This window comes from Schistocerca nitens, chromosome 1 (assembly GCF_023898315.1).
Source record: "Schistocerca nitens isolate TAMUIC-IGC-003100 chromosome 1, iqSchNite1.1, whole genome shotgun sequence".
Classification (NCBI taxonomy): domain Eukaryota; kingdom Metazoa; phylum Arthropoda; class Insecta; order Orthoptera; family Acrididae; genus Schistocerca; species Schistocerca nitens.
This window is the reverse complement of record NC_064614.1, coordinates 570894483-570915851: the sequence shown is the minus strand read 5'-3', so window position 1 is coordinate 570915851 and position 21369 is coordinate 570894483.

Sequence of the window (21369 nt, the reverse complement as noted above, 5' to 3'; positions counted from 1 at the left end):
ATCTATCTGAGCCTGACCGAGGACAGATTGTAATGGCTCGGGGCATCGGCACGAACATTCCGGAAACTGCACGACTTTTCGGGTGTTCGAGAAGTGTTTTGGTGAGTGTCTTCAACACGTGATCAAGCCAATGTGAAACCACGTCCGGACGTCGTGGGGTTGGGCGGCCACCCATCATTACAGATGTCGGACGTCGCAGGCTGGGCAGACTGGTAAAACAGGACAGGCGGCGAACTGTGGTGGAACTAACATTAGACGTTAACGCTGGGCACGGTACAAGTGTGTCTGAACACACAGTGTACCGAACACTCCTAACGATGGGCATCTGCAGCCGATGACACATGCATGTGCCATTGTTAACAATACGACATCGGCAACTACGACTGAAATGGGCACATTACCACGGCATTGGAAGGTGGCGCAGTGACAGAATGTTTCATGGTCTGATGAATCCCGGTAACTTATTCATCATGATGATAGAAGGGCGCGAATCCGTCGTCTTCCAGGGAACAGTTCCTTGACACCTGTACTGCGTGACGGAGACAAACTGGCGGCTGTTCAATTATGCTCTAGGGAACATTCGCGTGCACCTCCACGGGTTCAGTGGAGTTCGTGCGAGGTACCATGACGACCAAGGAGTATCGTACACTGGTTCCAGACCACGTACGCCCTTTCACGACGATCACTTTTCCTGAGGGCAGTGGCATTTTTCAACAAGATAATCCGCCATATCACAAGGCCAGAAGTGTGATGGAGTGGTTCGACGAACACAGTGGCAAGTTCCAGTTGATGTTCTGGCTTCCCAGATCGCCAGATCTGAACCAGATCCAACACATCTGAGACGCGATTGAACGTGGCGTCAGAGCTCATCGTCCCCCTCCCCGGAATTTACGGAAATTAGGTGACTTCTCTGTGCAGATGTGGTGACAGCTCCCTCCAGCGACCTAAAATGTCCTCTTTGCTTCCGTGCTACGACGCGTCGCCGCTGTTATCCGTGCTAAAGGTGGACATACCGGCTATTAGGTAGATGGTCATAATGTTATGGCTGATCAGTGTCATTTCTGGACACCCTGTATTATGTATCCGCTGAGTAACAGAATTATCGTTACCGATCATTCATAATTGTCGTAATTTGAGTTACTGTCTGCAAAATAACAAGCGCGTTTGTAAGTTCATATTTAATATAGTATTTGTGACAAGAAGCTTTCACAGCTAAATAGAAATACTACGAAAATCACTGTTTGAATTGTAGAATGCCGTTTTTTAATAAAATTCCTTACGAGTTTTCTGCGCTAGAATGATAAATTGAAGCTGGAACATATTTTGATTTGGAGGCAGACGACTGCTACCTGCCGTCTACATGATTCATCACGTTATGATACTTTTCTCTGAATATCATTTGCATCAGCATTGTTAACCAAAACAACGCCAATAATTGAGAGTTTCGTCAGTGAATGAGAGATTTAGCTCGAATGGAAAATAATGCTCACACGTCTGGTAACAGCAACCGACAAGGCACAGCGATGAAAGTTCGACCTTGCATCTGGAAGGGACTGTGATATGAATTATTTACAATGCATTTATTAGAATTTTGGTGTCTCTGCAGTAATTTTCTGATTTTTGCATTATTTTAGAGGAAGGAGAAAAGTAGGAGGGGAGATGAGAGTTTTGCGTTCCGGCGCTGACAAGATCACGTGCGACGGAGCACGAGATGACGCTGAGGACGGGTAGGGAAGGAAATCGTCTGTATCCTTTTCGAAGAAACCATTGCGGCATTTACAGTGAGCGATCTAGGAAAACATAGAACTAGTTGACCGGTTGTGGACTTGAACCCCAATCCTCCAGAATGTTGGTACATTGTGTTAAAACGGCACCATTTAGACTGTTCGAACAAACAAGAAAAATAGATAAGAAAATGATCAGTGCGTAAACTCGTCGAAAAAAAGAGTAATTTGCTCATAAAACCTACATATCTGTTCAGATGAAACAACGGCTGGATTCAGCATCGGAAGGATATAAATCTACGTACGAGGGGCAGCCAATAAGTAATGCAACACTTTTTTCTCGGTAATTTTAGTCGAAAAAAATACGGAATTTGTTGTGGGACATCGTGGAATATTCCCGCTTCAGCTCCTATAGTTTCATGAAGATCCGATACGTGGCGGGGTTATACGTAGCCTTCTAATAAGCGTCTGTAACAGAGATGCGTTCCACGCAGAGAGCTGTCATTGAGCTTTTTTTCTTTTTTTTTTTTGCGGATAACCAGAGCATCGCAGATATTCATACACGCTTGCATTATGTCTACAAAGACCTGGCAGTGAACAAACGTTCGGGGAGTCGTTGGAGGAGCTCACAGAACTTCATTGGACTCTTCTTCCTCATCCACTCAGAGCCAGGATCTCGCACCTTCCGACTTCCATCTGTTTGGCCCAATGAAGGATGCACTGTGCGGGAAGCAATACGTGGATGATCGAGAGATTATTGATGCAGAAAGATTTTGGCTCCGACGTCGACTAGTAGAAGATACCATGCGGGAATACAGGCTCTTTCAGAATGGTGGCGTAAGTCCGTCGCACTGAACGGAAAATGCCCGCATCTCGTGGTCGTGCGGTAGCGTTCTCGCTTCCCACGCCCGGGTTCCCGGGTTCGATTCCCGGCGGGGTCAGGGATTTTCTCTGCCTCGTGATGGCTGGGTGTTGTGTGATGTCCTTAGGTTAGTTAGGTTTAAGTGGTTCTAAGTTCTAGGGGACTGATGACCATAGCTGTTAAGTCCCATAGTGCTCAGAGCCATTTTTTTGAACGGAGAATACGTTGAAAAATAAGGTTTTGTAGCCAAAAGAGTTGGGAATAACATGGTGTATTGGAATCCTGAATAAAACCAACCTGTTTTCAGAAAAAAAGTTGCATTACTTACTGAACGCCCCTCGTACATCCCGTCTTACAGCCGTAAAGATTGTTTCAGCTTGCAGTGACCTAATCGCTGGCGGACCACTCAGTATTTCGTCACGTGACTAGTGTAAGAAAAAGATGTGCTTTGTGCCTTTCCTATAATAATAATGATTTGCAGCAAGACTATAGGAGACAGTATTTCACGTATTCAGATAGTTTGAGTAGCCTACGTTATAATCTTGCAAAAACTTATAAAACGCAACGTGATGGGCAGTGCAGCATTTGCTAACGAGAACGATAATATGTCGTTCCCGACGCGGGTAGCCTGTGCCGCTAAATAAAAATGTGGCACAGGACGATGTGTCGTGCAGAGAGTGCAGGGCGGTTGCGCAGAACAGCTGTGCCCCAGTTGAGGGCTGCATAGCGTGAAAAACAGCTCGTTTAGTTTCTGCGGTCGCCACGATACGGCGTTACAGCGCCCACGGCCGCACTGGGCTCTAGTACCACTAACTCGCTGAAACGAACAAGTGAACGGCGAACTCAGCTGCAGCCTTGACGTGCGGATAAATAACAGAGCTCTCTCTTAGCGGCGAACTTCATCCTAGATTCTGCGCGCTCGAGTGTTCAGAAAACAGTTTTATCCATTACGTCGGCAGTTGTGTCCCAAAATACATCTGCTGTCGGGCGCAGGGCGCTGGGTTAGCAGTTCCGAGCCGACTTCAAAGTTGGCCCCGTTTTAGTGTTTTCTGTACGGAACCCGCTATCCCTATCTACGCTACGTTCAACTAATTTCTCATTGGCTGTCACAACTATCTCCCATTATCACCTGCAGCTTACGAACCATCTATGTGTGCTTCGTTTAATCCTAGTTTACTGCATTATTCACATTTTTAATGTTTTTATCTAATAATGGTGGCGTTAGAAATTCCATAAACTAGTTCCATTATTGTTTACTAATTTATTTTTTCACATAGGAAAGTTCCCATTTTTACAAATATTTTCAAACAGAGCACATACAACTTCATAAAAAGCATTAAAATGTCGTTTAATGTTGTATATTGTTGATGCTGTCCAAAAAAAAATTAAAAAAATTCTTACTTGCCGCTGGATTCAACCTAATTTTATTGCTGTTATGGTTGAAGTTATTTGCAACTGGTCACTATTTATTCTAAATCTATAATCATGACGCAACTAAATTATTTCATTACGCACTTTCATGCACGGTGGATACAAGTATAAAACTAGGAACAGCTGATAATTAATTAATTTTTGTTTTCATGATGTTCATAGATGCGACACAACAAAAAAAGTCAAATATCAACCCAACATCTGGAATAACTTACACTAAGGACACCCATGCCCAAGGGAGGACTCGAACCTCCGACGAGGGGAGCCACGCGAACCGTGGCAAGGCGCCTTGACCGCACTGCTATCACGCGCAGCACATGGGCTTTGGTTCAAATGGCTCTGAGCACTATGGGACTTGACTTCTAAGGTCATCAGTCCCCTAGAACTTAGAACTACTTAAACCTAACTAACCTAAGGACATCACACACATCCATGCCCGAGGCAGGATTCGAACCTGCGACCGTAACGGTCGCGCGGTTCCAGACTGTAGCGCCTAGAACCGCTCGGCCACCCCTGTGCGGCCTGAATGCTTCTACTTCTACTATTAGAACGGCATCTGAAATATGTTATAATTCGATAAGAAAAATAGTCTACTTTGCTTATTTTTATTCACATATGACGTATCGCATTATATTTTTGAGCAACTCTTCCCATTTTCAAAGGTTATTTTTTCCTCAGAAACGGGCGATTTGGGCAATAAGCGATGTAAGTTCGCGAATATCTTGTCGACCCCTTTTGGAGTCTGGGTATTCTGCCGTATATTCATTAATGTCGTTTCTTGTTAATAATGTCAGCCTATTTCCAAGAATTAGTAGCTTTCACTCGGTTAATACTAAACCAAACTAAACTCCGTCCAAACAGACCTTGGAAGGCCTAACGGTACCGACCGGTCGCCGTGTCATCCTCAGCCCACAGGTGTCACTGGATACGGATAGGGAGGGGCGTGTGGTCAGCATACCGCTCTCCCGGCCGTATGTCAGTTTACGAGACCTCAATTAATACTAGGCGGAAATCCAGTCTGCATTTGGGTCACACCTCTTTGACTGTTGTGTAGAAAAGTGTGCAGTGATCTGCTACATCCATTTTCAACAAGCTACCACAAGAGTACAAAAATATTAGCAATAATCGATACCCTCAACATGAAACTCAGGAGTTTCCTCGTGGGTCACTCTTTCTATTCTGTCGAGGAGTTCGTTGAAAAGTTTGGCTAATTCCAATGTTACGTTATTGGTTGAGTGTATAAAAAGTTATACCTTGTAGTCTTTTTACGATTCATAAAATTTTATTTTATCTATTATTACTTTCCTATTGTAATTCTATGTACAGACACGTTGCTCCTCAGTTTGGTCCTACGGATCTAGACGTTTAAAATTAAAAAAAAAAATAAAAATGAAAAACAGGGCAATGCAACAGCTCGCAGTGTGCATGCGTTATTGGAAGAGCACCAGGATGAGTTTACCGTGCTCCCCTGGACTCTAAACTCCACGCTTTTACAGCGAATCAAGAATCTGTCGGTCCACGTCTATAGGGTTCACACCATGTATCCTCAACCGAGAAACCTAGCGCGGCTAGTCACAACACTGGAGTTGACGTGGCTCCACATCCCTGACGGTGCCTCCGTGACTCTCTTCCTACGTGAAATGGTAATTAAATCAAGACCCTAAGCTGTCGACAGGCGCTGATATACATCAACGGGGAACTTGAAAATGTGTGCCCTGACTGGATAGTTAAGGCTAACCGGCCATTGAACTTTTTTCTTCTGTGCTGGATGCATACGCATTGCCCGAACTCTTACGGGACTCGGTAAGATTATCTACCGCGAGTAATGAGTGTAATGGGCAGAGGCACTACGAATGTAGTGTGTGGACATTAAGTTGGGAATGTGGGTCTCACGGGGAGCGTGCAAGGGATAAATCCCTGCAGTCGCACTATCCTCCGCCCCCTCGGTGGCTCAGATGGATAGAGCGTCTGCCATGTAAGCAGGAGATCCCGCGTTCGAGTCCTGGTCGGGGCACACATTTTCAACTGTCCCCGTTGTCCGTTGATGTGTATCAACGCCTGTCGACGGCTTAGGGTCTTGATTTAATTATCATTTCATTCTAAGAGAGCTGCATGGTCACCGATGGTATCTGTTCTTTTGGACATGTCCGGAAGAACATATACCATCTTCATATACTCTTCCTACATGTGTCGCAGCGGTCTGCGCTATTAAAGTTGGTTACTGAGGCTTTTGACAGTTGGGTTACATTAATGTGACTGTACAATGCACAATATTAACACCACGCGTTTCGGAGGATTATACCTCCATCATCAGGTGGACTTACTTCAGTTAACATGACATGGCTGTATTGTGCGTGTAACTTCTGTGTAACGTGTGGCACTGCCTGGCGGAAGAAGCCAACAAGCTAATTTTTTATTGCTGTTTAGCTACGCAGACAAAAGATTCGTGTAACTCCGAGCTTTGTAATGGAACAGCATTTTTGTCTTCTGCTGCCAGTTAGTGAAATAGGTTGCGTAATTGATATAATAAAGTATAACTTACTAAACATGTAGTGGGAAGTATGATATAATAAACGTAACTGGTTACACCAGACTGCATTTTCCATTGAATTTCGTAGCTGTTGCAGTTAAGCCTAACCAGTACTAACCAAATAAATCTTTGTATCGTCGGTAATAAAGTAACAGATAATCGGCCGTACAGCCGGCTAAGGGCTTTGAATAAAAGCGTTACACCCTTCTCGTCGCAAGACAAGCTACTTACTGCACCGAGTAGCCCAGCAGTGAACTTCTTCACCGTCTCTTAACATGGAAGCTGTGAGCCACCCACACTGAACCACCGCCAACAGCAGAGCTGCCGTGAACCCTGCTCAGAACACAGTGTCTGGTAGGCTTTCGAAACTGATCGCGTCGAACCGTGGGCCTCTCAGCAATTTACACTACGCGAAAATAACTTCAATTTTACAAGAAAACAGTTTTACCAGGAAACCGTATAAAACTGTGTACATTAACAGATTTACATCTTCATGTATGCGAACATTGAAAGTAACGCAGAATTGTGGTTCAGCGTTGGTCAAGCGAGATTACATAAAGCAGAACTTAGACACAAGTGGTTTGGACACACATTAACTATAGAATTGGCGAGAGCAGAGACAAGTAGAACAGAAGTGATATCTGGCGTTCCCCAAAGAAGTATCAGAGGACCTCCCCTGTTCCTAATCCATATAAACGATTTAGGAGACTATCTGAGCAGGTCTCTTAGAGTGTTAGCATATGATGCTATCATTTGTCGCCTGTAAATTCAATAGAGGATCAAAGCCAATTGCAAAATGCTTTAGACAAGACATCTCTATGGTGCAAAAATTGCAATTGGCTCCAAATAATAAAAAGTGTGAGGTCATCCACGTGAGTAGTAAAATGAATCCGTTAAATGTCCGTTAAATGTTGTAGCTCTGAGTGCATTATGTCGAAGCTAAGTGAATTCGAACGTGGGAAAATTGTTGGTGCTCGCATGGTGGGCGCTTCCGTAACCAAAGTGACCGAAATGTTTGGTGTTTGAAGAGGCACCGTATCGAAGACTTATACGGCGTACAGGAAAAGCGGAAAAATTTCATCCGCTACGTCACAACGCGGACGAAAGTGTGTATTAAGTCATTGTGGCAGACGATCACTGAAGAGGACTGTGGTGAACAACAAGGAGACGACAGATGCAAATGTCACTGCAGAACTGAATGTCGCACAGGCGAATTGTAGTAGCATCGAAACAACACAAAAAGAGAGCTCTATAAGCAGAGAACCACAGGGCGAGATGGTATTCCAAAACCACTCATCAGTGACGTAAATACGGTAACAGGAGAAAGTTGTACCAAAGCCATAAAACCTGGAGTCTAGAGCAATGGAGGCAAGCCATTTGGCCAAGCGTATCTTGTCGCACGCTGTTTCTAATCTTTGGCCGGATTTATGTCCCCGGAGTGAAACTTGTCGGTCGTTTGGCAATGATGTGGGCTGCACGTCGTGATATTCCAAGGGCCCCATGGTTACTCTGCAACGCCGTATTACTTCCAAGGATTATGCGACCGTTTTGGACGATCAGGTCCATCCCATGATACAATGTTTCTTCCCCAATAGTGATAGCGTTTTCCAAAATGGCAGGACCCCTGTCCAAATAGCTCATATCGTCCAGGACTCGTTTCGTGAGCATGAGGATGAACTGTCACATCTCCCCTGGCCAACACAGTCACCAGATCTCAATATTATTGAGCTTCTGTGGTGTAATTTCGAGAGAAGGGTGCGTCATCTCTATCCACCTCCATCAACGTTACCTCAGCTTGCCACTATTTTGCAGGAACTATTGCATAAGATTTCTTTGAAAACCATACATGATGTATTTATCCATTCCAAGATGACTGGAAACTGTTTTGAACGCCAATGTGTTTCCCACACCGTATGAGACACGGTAACGTGTTGTGTTTTTAGCATTTCTGTATCGTTGTCCAACCGCTGTAGAAGTAAGCAGCCCAAGTAAGCCTGAAGAGAAAAACCGAGCGGACCTGGCCAGTAGGAAGACCGAAACAGTGGTGGATGGACGTTATAAACACGGACACTGGAGCGAGAGGAGCATCACTCGACAATCTCACGAACAATATAATTTATCTTGTTAGGAAGATGAGGAGGAGGCTTGCAAAAATGGGTCAAATGGCTCTGAGCACTATGGGACTTAACTTCTGAGGTCATCAGTCCCCTAGAACTTAGAACTACTTAAACCTAACTAACCTAAGGACATCACAAACATCCATGCCCGAGGCAGGATTCGAACCTGCGATCGTAGCGGTCGCGCGGTTCCAGACTGTAGCACCTAGAATCGCTCGGCCATCCCGGCCGGCGGAGGTTTGCACACAGCATCCACGAAACTGGTGATGTTCAAGGATGATGGGGAAGTTAAACATAAATTAATGTACACTGTATCTGGTAGCCTCTATCTCGCAAAAACATATTTTCCACGTCTCGTCGTATCATTTCCTCTCTGGGTGCTGAGTAACTCTTGTAGTACCAAAGCACCTTAGCGACATTTTTGGCTTAAAGGACAGCGTGGTACGGTATAATACCATGCCAACGCAAACAGCTAGGTAGGCGTCTTTGAGCAATGTTAGAAAGCTTACCGAATGCTGCCCTGCTTTTAACGTCCACGTACACAAAAAACGTAAACTTGTTGCTTTACACAGCTTTGCGGTTTGCTAGAAACATTCTTTTCTTGTAAAAAGGGAAGAGTTTGGGTAGAGAGGCAATTTCTCGCAACTGCAACTGCTTCTGGCACTTTCTCGGGCGTACCAGGTAGCTTCGCATCCAAAGTGCAGCGGACTCGCCCGAGGGCAACGAGTGCGAAGACGCCACACGTTGCTGCGCGCAGCGGAACAGACCATCTGCGCCAACATTGCACCGTAGCTGAAGCACGTTTATGAGAAACGAACCTCGCTCGCCTTACTGCGATCCCATTCTGGTTCCGCCCCACTTTGCTCTTCTCCAGCCTTGGGAAGATAATTTTTTGTATGGGCAAAATACACTGAGGCGACAAAAGTTGCAGAATAGCTCCTAATATCGTGTTGGACCTTCTTTTGCTCGACATAGTGCAGCAGTTTGATGTGACAATGATTCAACAAGTCGTTGGAAGTTCCCTGCAGAAATATTGGGCCATGCTGTAATTATGCCCCATAAATGTTCGATGGAGTTTCATGTTCGGCGATCTGGGTGGCCAAATCATTCTCTCGAATTGATCAGAATGTTCTTCAGACCAACTGCGAACAATCGTGGCCCGATGACATAGCGCATTGTCACCTATAAAAATTCTAGCGTTGTTTGGGAGCAAGAAGTCGATGAATGGATGCAAATGGTCTCCAAGTACCCGAATATAACCATTTTCAGTTGATCTTGTGTACGAGATAATACCTTCATCTGTATATGTTCTTCTCAAATGGTTCAAATGGCTCTAAGCGCTATGGGACTTAACATCGGAGGTCAGAAGTCCGCTAGACTTAGAACTACTTAAACCTAACTAACCTAAGGACATCACACACATCCATGCCCGAGGCAGGATTCGAACCTGCGACCGCAACAGCAGCGCGGTTCCGAACTGAAGCGCCTAGAACTGCCCGGCCACAGCGGCTGGCATGTACTTATCGCTGTCCCATGAATTTTATCGCCTCAATGTATAACTAATATTGATGGATGCAAAGAAATAAGCTGGTTAAATTTTAATGAAGATGATGTAATATAGACTTGATGACTGAGGTGATAGTTTTTTCTTTTCCTTGTTGGTATCTAATGCCTCTTTTGAGCCAAGCTGTTATATCGATAACTAATAAACAACAGTTAGTTCCCAACGTCACAGAACATTATACCATCAAAATTAACACTATATTAATGAACACTCGAAAAATTTACGACTGCAGTAAGGTATAAAACACGACATCTTGCACTTAATTTGGTATGAAACATACTAGTGGAGTCTAATAACTGTAATGCATAACCTATACATTACGACCTCTTTTGAATAAATATGGGGTAGTACAGTTTACGACGGTTTAATAACAATGTACCATTTTCCTCCCTTTAGTGTTCTAGGGTTAAAGAAGTATTTCCACGACGACTAAGAAGATGTGTAAGTGCATGGCTGTCTTAATTTGTTATTATCGGAGATAAACTGCAGCTGATGTCAGCAAAGGATAGTAGATTTATACCTACAACAGAACATTTCTAGAATCACGTCGATTTATGCAATCGAAGAGGATTTTTTTGTTGGGTACATCTCTTCTCTCTGTCCAATTTTCTGTCGAATTTTCTTAGTAGGTTTTGTCTGAATGCTAATGTCTTGCTCACGATTTAATTATTTATTGGGTGCACTTCTGAGAATTAATAATAGTGATAACTGGGGACTACTCACTGTAAAGATGACTCGCTGAGCTGCAGTTAAGCACAACGAAAAAACACTTACACATTAGCTTTCGGCCAAAGCCTTCTTTCGAAAATCTCGGACAGGAGCTGCCGGAGATGGCGGTCATGAGTGCGTGAGGTGTGCTTGCTTGTATACATGATTGTGTGCGTGTTTACTTTCCTGAATAAGGCTTTGGACGAAAGCTAATGTGTAAATGTATTTTCCATTGAGCCTGTCTGTAACTCAATGTGTCACCTTTACTGTGAGTAGCAATCTAGTTTTTCCTTATAGGATTGATTTTCCAACCTAGAGTCCTGGAGATTCATTTGTTTGATAACTGAGAACTATTAATCTGCGATTCCGCCGCGCGGTCTTGGGCGTCTTGTCACGGTCCACGCGGCTCCCCCGTCAGAGGTTCGAATCTTCCCTCGGGCATGGGTGTGTATGTTGTCCTTAGCGTAGGTTAGCTTAAGTTAGATTAAGTAGTGTGTAAACTTAGGGACCGATTACCTAAGCAGTTTGGTCCCATTAGATCTTACCACAAATTTACGATTTACAATTCTGCGATCTCTTTGCCAGATACTGAGCGAATTGGGCAGTGGTTAGCAGAATAAACACGCACTCGGAGGGACGACGGTTCAAATCTCCCGGCGGCCATCCTGATTTAGGTTTTCCGTAATTTTCCTACATCGCCTTAGGCAAATACTGGGATGATTTTCTTTGAAAAAGGCACGGCCGGTTTCGTTCCCTGTCCTTCCCTAATCCGAGCTTGTGTTCCGTCTCTAATGACCTCGTTATCGGCGGGACTTTAATCTGTAATCTATTTACCTCATATCTTGCCAAATGCGTATTGCAGTGCAAAACGGAAGGCTTTCTGTTGGTCGGTCGGGAGAACGCGTAGCACCTGCCTCTTATCTGACATTAGGTGATGCAACCCTTTAAACTGATGGCGGCTGAAAAGCCCGGCCACTATGTTAGTATATTACATGGTATTTAGTTTATACGACCATATCTTATACGTACTCGAATGTCATTATTTCTCCTAATGCTTTACGGCGGGCATATTACTGTCGCTTTCTGTCACTGGACGTATCGCATTCTTGCTACAAAAGTAACACATCGCAAAATATCAGATTTTCCATAAGTCACGACAAACGTTTTTGGCATTAATGAAACATTATATAAACAAACAAATTTATGTGCACTAACAAGAATGGATACAACACCAGGATCATGTGGCGTTTCAGTCATTTCTAACATTAACCTCAAATATCTGCCCTTTGTTTTAGTTACGTCACTTTTTAGGTCTTGAAGATAGATATAGCTGTTGATTGTTTCCAGTTTTCATACTTTTATAGAATGAAACATATACATATGTCACCTTTAATTTTCTGTTTATACTTATTAATAATGTTTTATTTCTAATTAAGTCGTCCATTGCGAAGGATAGATTTTGACTAATAAGTTTTTGGTGTCCATTGCTGCAAACACATTACGTTTCTGGAGATTAGATATACTTAACAAAATCTTTCACAAATTCAGATGTATAAGTCAAATAATAGTATCTTTTACCAATACAAAAGTCTAACAGCTATTACACACTAAAGTGACTGAGTCTTAATGAACAGTTCAAATATTCAACGAATACTTAGAACGTCTCAATAATACGAACTGTTTTCAGGCAGAAAATGTCACTTCTGTCTCCTTCAGAACAGCTAGTAGTAACAATTGATGCTATTTCACTAAATGATTTCATTATGGATGATGCATTCCTATGCGAATGTAGCTCATGAAGTATTTTATTATGTTCTCCCTTTGGTGCCTCATCACTTGGATTTGTTACATGGGCTTCTTTTCCATGAATACATTCCAGATTAGCAAGATGTCCGACCTCAGTATTAACGTGCAATATGACAGGCAGACACTGATGACATCATGCTTCCACATGAAAAAGAACAGAAAAGGAAATGTATGAGTATATTCTTAAGAATTGATAAAACCCAAAACATCGTAATCTACTTCTTGAAAACTGACACAATTGAGAACGTTAGAAAATAATTCTTCTAAAGTGAAGCAACTCAAAATATCAACAATACATCATCGCAAATAATACAATTGGTGCTATAGTCAAAAGTATCGTGTTTACTTGAAGAGCTAACAATTGTTACATTAGAAAATTAGGAATTTTTTACGGCCAAAGCACAGAAATTGGACTCTTCAGTTTATTCGTTAAAACTGACGTAACTCGAAATACCCTGAAATGATTCTTCAAAATGAGCGCACTCTATATTATTTAACCGTTCTACGCTTACCATGATCGACTAAAGAGACAAATAGAAGTATCACGCTGCTTTTTATGTGACTCCAGTCGGAAGGAACGACACAATTCAAAATAACACTGTTTTGAACTTCTTAACTACGATAAGTTCGCTGTGGAATTCACTACTCAACTAACAATGGAACGCTCTTTCTGTTATGGGTATTTTCCATATCAAAAAATAAAACTGTCCTCTAACGATCAAATTATGAAGTTACAGTAATGCACTTTTGATGAGTAGTCAGAAATCGTTTCTTCAACTCTGTCACATTACAGTCTCAGAAACGAACATTTTTGAGTTGGGTAACTTTTGTAGCAAGGGTGCGATATGATGGTGTGACTAGTCGACACTGGACAAACTTCCTTGTCTGTCGCCGTTACCGTTGTTATGTGGGCCAACAGGGAAAGCAAATAGAGTACAGCTACGGCACCGCGTACCGGCGTGGCCGTACCGTAAACTACTGTAGCGCTGCACGACCTGACGGATATGGAGCTCTACTGGACAACGGATGCCGGAAACATAGCGTCCGATTTTCGCTGTGATATTTGAAGGTTATGGAACACACGGGTAGCGATGTGTCTTTGAGACAGTCGGCAACTTTTCGCTTCCGCGGCTGTAGAAATCACCTGCCTTTCGAGACTAACAACTAAAGTCGAGCCATATTCCATCCGTAAACGAAGTTCCTTGAAGGTAGTTCGGTAGAGAGCGGAAAAAGGTGAACATCTGAGGGCGCAAGATCAGCTGAACAAGATGGGTGCGGAATGACTTCTCAACTCAACTCCTGCATAGAGTTTTTTCTTACAAGGGAACCTCCCCATCGCACGCCCCTCAGATTTAGTTATAAGTTGGCACAGTGGATAGGCCTTGAAAAACTGAACACAAATCAATCGAGAAAACAGGAAGAAGTTGTGTGGAACTATGAAAAAAATAAGTAAACTATACAAACTGAGTAGTCCATACGGAAAATAGCCAACATCTAGGAGAATGTAAGCTCAGGAGCGCCGTGGTCTCGTGGTTAGCTTGAGTAGCTACGGAGCGAAAGGTCCTTGGTTCGGTGGACTCCCCCCTGTGCCTCAAGTGCAATGTCGAAGATACAGATTTACATCGTTTTGAGTGTGGGCCAGCAGCAGCTGTCTGGACCCTCGTACAGAAGATTGTGGCTTTCTACCTCCGAGTACCACCACATCACGTTTCTCCCACAATGATGATATATCCCGACACGGCCTACTTTCCATCGGCTAAGTGGCACGCCATCACCTGGATCAGTGGCATGGCTGTCAACTACCTCTTCCGGGACGACATCGTCGATCCGGCGGACTTTTGGACACGCCTCCAAGTACATCACCACACCCTTCGCCGGAATCGACACTATCGGGCCACTTTCGCGAACTATTTACAGAGCATTTTCACCAACCCGCTGGAATCTCAACGAACCGTGCCAGCCAAGACTGGACGATCCCACGTTCCCCTTCAATGATCAATGATAGAATGCATTTTGTTCTGCTGGCGCGCCAAAGTGGAGCATGGCGTGGAAAGTATTCCTATTTTATGTCATTTCTCTTTTCTCCTCCTCTTCTAAATTTGTTTTTCTCCTTACACATGTTTATCCATTTCACACATAGCTCTCTATCTGCAGCCTATTTGTTTTCTTTCTCTTGTGCTCCCAAAAAAAAAAAAAATGCTGCTGATGGTGAGACTGTATACTCATTTATGTTTAAAAAACATAAAAATACACAAGAAGGCCGTTGCGGAAATATAGCTACCTTTTATGTTTTACGTTTTCAAAGGATATTGTGTTATTTTATGAAGAACGTCGTCTTTTATTTTCATACCCAAGAGGTCTTTGTTTTCTTAAAAAAAATAAAAAAAAGGCTTGCCTCAACTGAAAATTTTGCTTCCTTTATTTTCGCAAAGTTATGATCTGTCCGTTCGTTCATTGATGTCTCTGTTCACTGTAATAAGTTTAGTGTCTGTGTTTTGCGACCGCACCGCAAAACCGTGCGATTAGTAGACGAAAGGACGTGCCTCTCCAATGGGAACCGAAAACATTTGATCGCAAGGTCATAGGTCAACCGATTCCTCCACAGGAAAACGCGTCTGATATATTCTATACGACACTGGTGACGGCAAGTGCGTCACATGACAGGAATATGTTGTCGACCCACCTAACTTGTACACTTAGCGAATGAGTAAAAAGATTCTTCTACCTTGCCCGATTTAGGTTTTCTTGTGGATGTGATAATCACTCCCAAAAAAGTGATGAAAACATAAGAGTTTGTCACATGAACTGAAAATAAAAAATTAAACTTTTCACTCGAGGGAAGACTTGAACCTAGGACCTCTCGTTGCGTAGCTGCTCTCGCTAACCACGGGACCACTGCGCTCCTTGCGTCTCAACCTCCTTGATGTTGCTTATCTTTGCATGGACTACTCAGTTTGTATATTTTGCTTATTTTTTTCATAGTTCCACACAACTTCTTCCTGTTTTCTCGATTGATCTGTGTTCAGTTTTTAAGGCCTATCCACTGTGCCTACTTATAACTAAATCTGAGGGGGGTGCGATGGGGAGGTTTCCTTGTTAGTGTAGTAGAATGCGGGCGGCCGTTATCGTGCGGTAGCATCACCGCACACAGTCTTCCTGGTCGTTGTTCTTGGATTGCATCTACAAGACGACTCAGTTGTTGACAGTAAATGTCAGCAATGATGGTTACACATGGAGGAAGCAATTCATAGTACGCCACACCGTCGGTAACCCATCAGCTGCATAACATCATCTTTTGTGGAAGCACGCAGGTGTTTCTGCTGGGAGTTGCTACTTTTTCTGGGCTCAACCTTTCTTTTGTTTTCCTTATATTAGTATAATAACATTTCTCGTCACCATTAACGATAAAGGGTAGGAATGGTCGGCGTTTTCCACGAGTCAACTGATGACGACCAAGCACAGATGCACGTATGCCTGATTTTTGCCTTAGAGCGTACACCCGATTTTTTAACCTTTCCCATTGCATGAAAATGTCGCACGATGGTCGAATGATCACAGTTCATCACGTTTGCCAGTTTACAAGTACACTGACGTGGATCATTGTGGATTAATGCGTTTAAACGATCTTCATCAAATCCCGAAGGTCTTCCTGAACGTGGAGAGTCACTAATGTCAAAACGATCTTCCTTAAAACGAGAAAACCATTTTTTTCCGTGCTCTGTCCAATGGTATTATCCCCATATACGGCGCAAATGTTTCTAGCTTCCTCCTCTGCTGTCTCCCCTCTACTGCACTCAAACAGAAGAACAGGTAGGAAATGTTCCGATTTCTCCACCTGGTACTCCATTTTCTAACGTCCAGAGCTCCATTCATTATAGCAAAATGGAAACCCAAATAGTAAAAGTTAACAAGTAAAAACTGACAGCCGGCCGCGGTGGCCGTGCGGTTCTAGCGCTGCAGTCCGGAACCGTGGGGCTGCTACGGTCGCAGGTCCGAATCCTGCCTCGGGCATGGATGTGTGTGGTGTCCTTAGGTTAGTTAGGTTTAAGTAGTTCTAAGTTCTAGGGGACTGATGACCTAAGATGTTAAGTCCCATAGTGCTCAGAGCCATTTGAACCAACCAGAAACTGACAATTGATGAATAAATCCTTACCAATCGAGATACCACCATGGAAAACAAAAACGCTACTATATCGTTCACACGAATCTGTCACAACAATCTGAAGATATCAAGCGTTGCGATGGCTATAATGTGCATCCTCCCTGCACTTTTAGGTCGCTATGACATGAGGGACACTAGTGGCGCCACTAGTTACATCGCTAGCTGCCAGAGGTTTTACGAACCAGGCAGCTTGCAGAGCTAGGCTCACTTCTTTTCGGGAAATAGTCAGGTGAGAGAGTGACATGAAAATTACTTCTTCTCACTCCCAAAAGGTTAGGAAAATGAGAAAATATGTAATGTAACGATCTTTTCACACACAGTTTCTCCTCGAATTATAGAATGAGCTTCTCTACAATATTGTGCCAAGAACTTCATTCCTCTGTTTTGTCCGAGTATACCTGTGTTAGGCATCCCAGACTGCAGGTTTCTTTTTAATCTCAAAATTATGTTTCCTGTATTTCTTCGACTTTCTAACAGTTTATTTATTTCCCTCGCTTTTCGGTCTACATTATTTGGTGCTTCCGTATTTACTTACTTATTAAAAAATAACAACGTGGGAACGCACCGCACCAAACATCATATTTACTACATTGTAGCAACAGCTTATTGAATGACTGTGAGGCTGAGAGCACTTACTCGAGTGACGTATCGTATGCGGGGAGGGGGGGAGGAGGGGGGAGGGAATGTCGGGGGAATGTGGCGCCACTAACCCACAATGGCTAATGGGAACCACATACCGCAGTGTTCCATGCGGACCTCGGGAACTTTCAAATGGACAGAGCTGTTGACGGGCCACTCAGATAGTACACTGAGGTGACAAAAGTCATGGGATGCCTCCCAATACCGTGTCGGATCTCCTTTTGCCCGGCTTAGTACAGCGATTCGACGTGGCATGGATTTAACAAGTCGTTGGAAGTCCCCTGTAGAAATACTGAGCCATTCTGTACATAACTGCGAAAGCGTTGCCGGTGCAGGATTTTGTGCACGGACTGACCTCTCGATTACGTCCCATAGTGTTTGATGGGATTCATGTCGGGAGATCTGGGTGGCCAAATCATTTGCTCGAACTGTCCAGAATGCTCTTCAAATCATTTACCAACAATTGTTCAAAAATGGCTCTGAGCACTATGGGACTCAACATCTTAGGTCATAAGTCCCCTAGAACTTAGAACTACTTAAACCTAACTAACCTAAGGACATCACACACACCCATGCCCGAGGCAGGATTCGAACCTGCGACCGTAGCAGTCCCGCGGTTCCGGACTGCAGCGCCAGAACCGCTAGACCACCGCGGCCGGCACCAACAATTGTAACCCGTTGATATGGCTAACTGTCATCCATAAAAATTTCATCATTGCTTGGAAACCGGAAATCCATGAACGGGTGCAGATAGCCGAACGTGACCATTTCCAGTCAATGATCGGTTCATTTGGACCAGAGGATCCAGTATATTCCATGTAAACAGAGCCCAAACTATAATGGGGCCACCACCAGCTTGCACAGTGCCTTGTTGACAACTTGGCTCGATGGCTTCGTGGGTTCTGCGCCACACTATAACCCTACCATCAGCTCTTGTTAACTGAAATCTGGACTCATTTGACCAGACCACGGTTTTCCAGTCGTCTAGAGTCAAACCGATATGGTCACGAGCCCAGGACAGGCGCTGTGGGCGACATCGTGCTGTTAGCAAAGACACTCGCGACAGTCGACTGCTGCCATAGCCCACTAACCCCAAATTTCATCGCACTGCCCTGACGGATACTTTCGTCCTACGCCCAAAATTGATTCCTGCGGTTATTTCAAGCAATGCTGCTTGTCTGTTAGCACTGACAGCTCTACGGAAACGCCACTGCTCTCGATCGTTAAGTGAAGGCCGTCGGCTACAGCAGTGACCTTTGTGAGAGGTAATGCCTAGAATTAGGTATTCTCCACACAATCTTGAAACGGAAGATCTCCGAACATTGAATTCCCTAACGCTTTCCAAAATGAAATATCCCATGTGTCTAGCTGTAGCTACTACTCCGCGTTCAAAGTCTGTTGATTGCTGTCGTGCGGCCATAATGACGTCGGAAACTTTTTCACGTGGATCGTCTGAGTACAAGTGACAGCTCCGCCAATGCACTGCCCTTTCATACCTAGTGTACGCGATACTGTATATGTGCATATCGGTATCCCACGAATTTTGTCACCTCAATGTGTATCAATGGCGCCGTCGCTGCCCGTAACACACAATGCATCGAACCCTGTGGCATTTAACGGCTGCACCTGAACCCAGCGGTCTCAAAGATGTATGCTACTTTTTGAAACTCTAGTTGGTCTTCATACGTGATGTTTTGGAATTTTTGTCGTCTACTTTCAAGTTACGACACTTCCTTGTTAATGTTGGTGGTAGAGAGAATACCTAATCCAGTCATATTCCCATACCCTGTCTTAAAGGTAGGCTCTAATCTGTCACATTTACGCAGACCTGCTCTAATTTTAAATGAAACAAAAGGTCGTAGATAGCTGTGGTAAGAAAACACCGTTGCCCTATTTATCATGGTGGCAAATGTTCCACAAATAGCAGGGACAGTGCAGGTGGTGCCGCTCAAAGTGAGCGACGTCTGTGGAGGTGGCGCATAGAATTCATCATAATCACCATTCATGTACATTGACGGGAAAAAGCATCGAAAAACGAAGAGGGAGTTGTGCAATAAAGTTGGTAGGCGTGTTTCTACATCTGAAAGATGATGCCTATTCAACTTTCGCGCCAGTCTCATAACAGTGGTGCTACTAGTGCCACTATGAGGACGCAACTCAGGTTTACTTTAAATACGCGCTGTAACGGTCGTGAGGGTTGTTACCTTTGGGATTGGACGTTGTGAGTTGATGTTAATAAAGAATTCTTTAAGGCGACAAAGGCGCCATTATCGACACGTCTCTGAGTTTGAATGAGATCTTGTATTAGGGCTACGAGGAGCTGGATGTTCCTTCTGCGATACTCCAGAAAGACTTGCCAGGAGTGTAAACTGTACATGCCTGCTGGCAGCATTTATTACATGAATGTATGGTTGCAAGAAGACTGGGCTCTGGACGGCAACATGGCACCACCGGGAGGAGAGACCATCGTGATCAGCGCATGGCTCTGGCAAATCGTACTGCATTTGTAGCAGCAATTTGAGCAGCAGTTGGCACTACAGTGACACAGCAAACCGTTGTAAATCGGTTACTTCAAGGACAACTCAGAGCCAGACGCCTTGTAGCATGCGTTCCACTGATCCCAAACCACGGCGATTTCCGCATTTGGTGGTGTCAAGCGAGAGCTCATTGGAGGGCAGGGTGGTGGTTCGTAGCGTTTTGCTGATGAAATCTGGTTCTTTCTTGGTGCCAGTGATTGCTATGTGATAGTTAGGAGGTCATATGAGGACCTGCAACCAACCTCTTAGTGTGGCCGCCCGAGGTGACCGAGCGGTTCTAGGCGCTACAGTCTGGAACCGCGCGACCGCTACGGTCGCAGGTTCAAATCCTGCCTCGGGCATGGAAATGTGTGGTGTCCTTAGGTTAGTTAGGTTTAAGTAGTTCGAAGTTCTAGGTGACTGATGAAGTTAAGTCCCATAGTGCTCAGAGCCATTTGAACCATTTGAGCCAACCTCTTAGTGTGCTAGACACACTGAACCTAAACCTGAAGTTATGGTCTGGTGTACTTAGCCCAAGCACCCTGGCTGGAAATTTGTACGTCAGTCTGGTGACTCGACATGTTGTGCTGCCATTCATGAACAACATTCCAGGGAGTGTTTTGCAAGAGGATAGCACTCGCCTACATACCGCTGTTGTAACCCAACGTGCTCTATAGAGTGTCGACATAATCCCTTGGCCTGCTCGATCACCGGATTTATCTCCAATCAAGCACATATGGGACATCATCGAACGATTACTTCATCCAGAAACAGCTTAAACCGTCTGTGTATTGACCGACTAAGTGCAACGGGCGTGGAACTCCATCCCACAAACTGATATCTGGCATCTATACAACACAATACATGCACGTTTGCATGCTTGCACTCAACATTCTGGAGGCTACACAGGTTATTAGTGTACCAGCATTTCACATTTGCAATGGCTTATCTCGAGAGTACATTAACCTGTGATCTTGCAATATTCATCACTTAAATATCTTACCTAGAAAAACGTATTCCACAAACTGCATTACTCTACAAAAATTACTTTTTGATGTTGCAATTTTTTTTTCATCAGTCTAGTTGCCGTTGGACATGGCGGCGGTTGCGAGTAAACATGTATCCTCATTCCCAATACTGGAATTGTCGGTAATCGTCATATTTGATACTGTATGCGCATGACCGAATAACGTCGATCTCTCTACACGAAAATCTGCCTTCAGCAGGCCCGTGGATTTCCTTTCCTCTCAACGAATTTGAAGATCTATTTCAGTAGTATACTCGTTGCTCGGCAACAGTAGCGGCTGTTA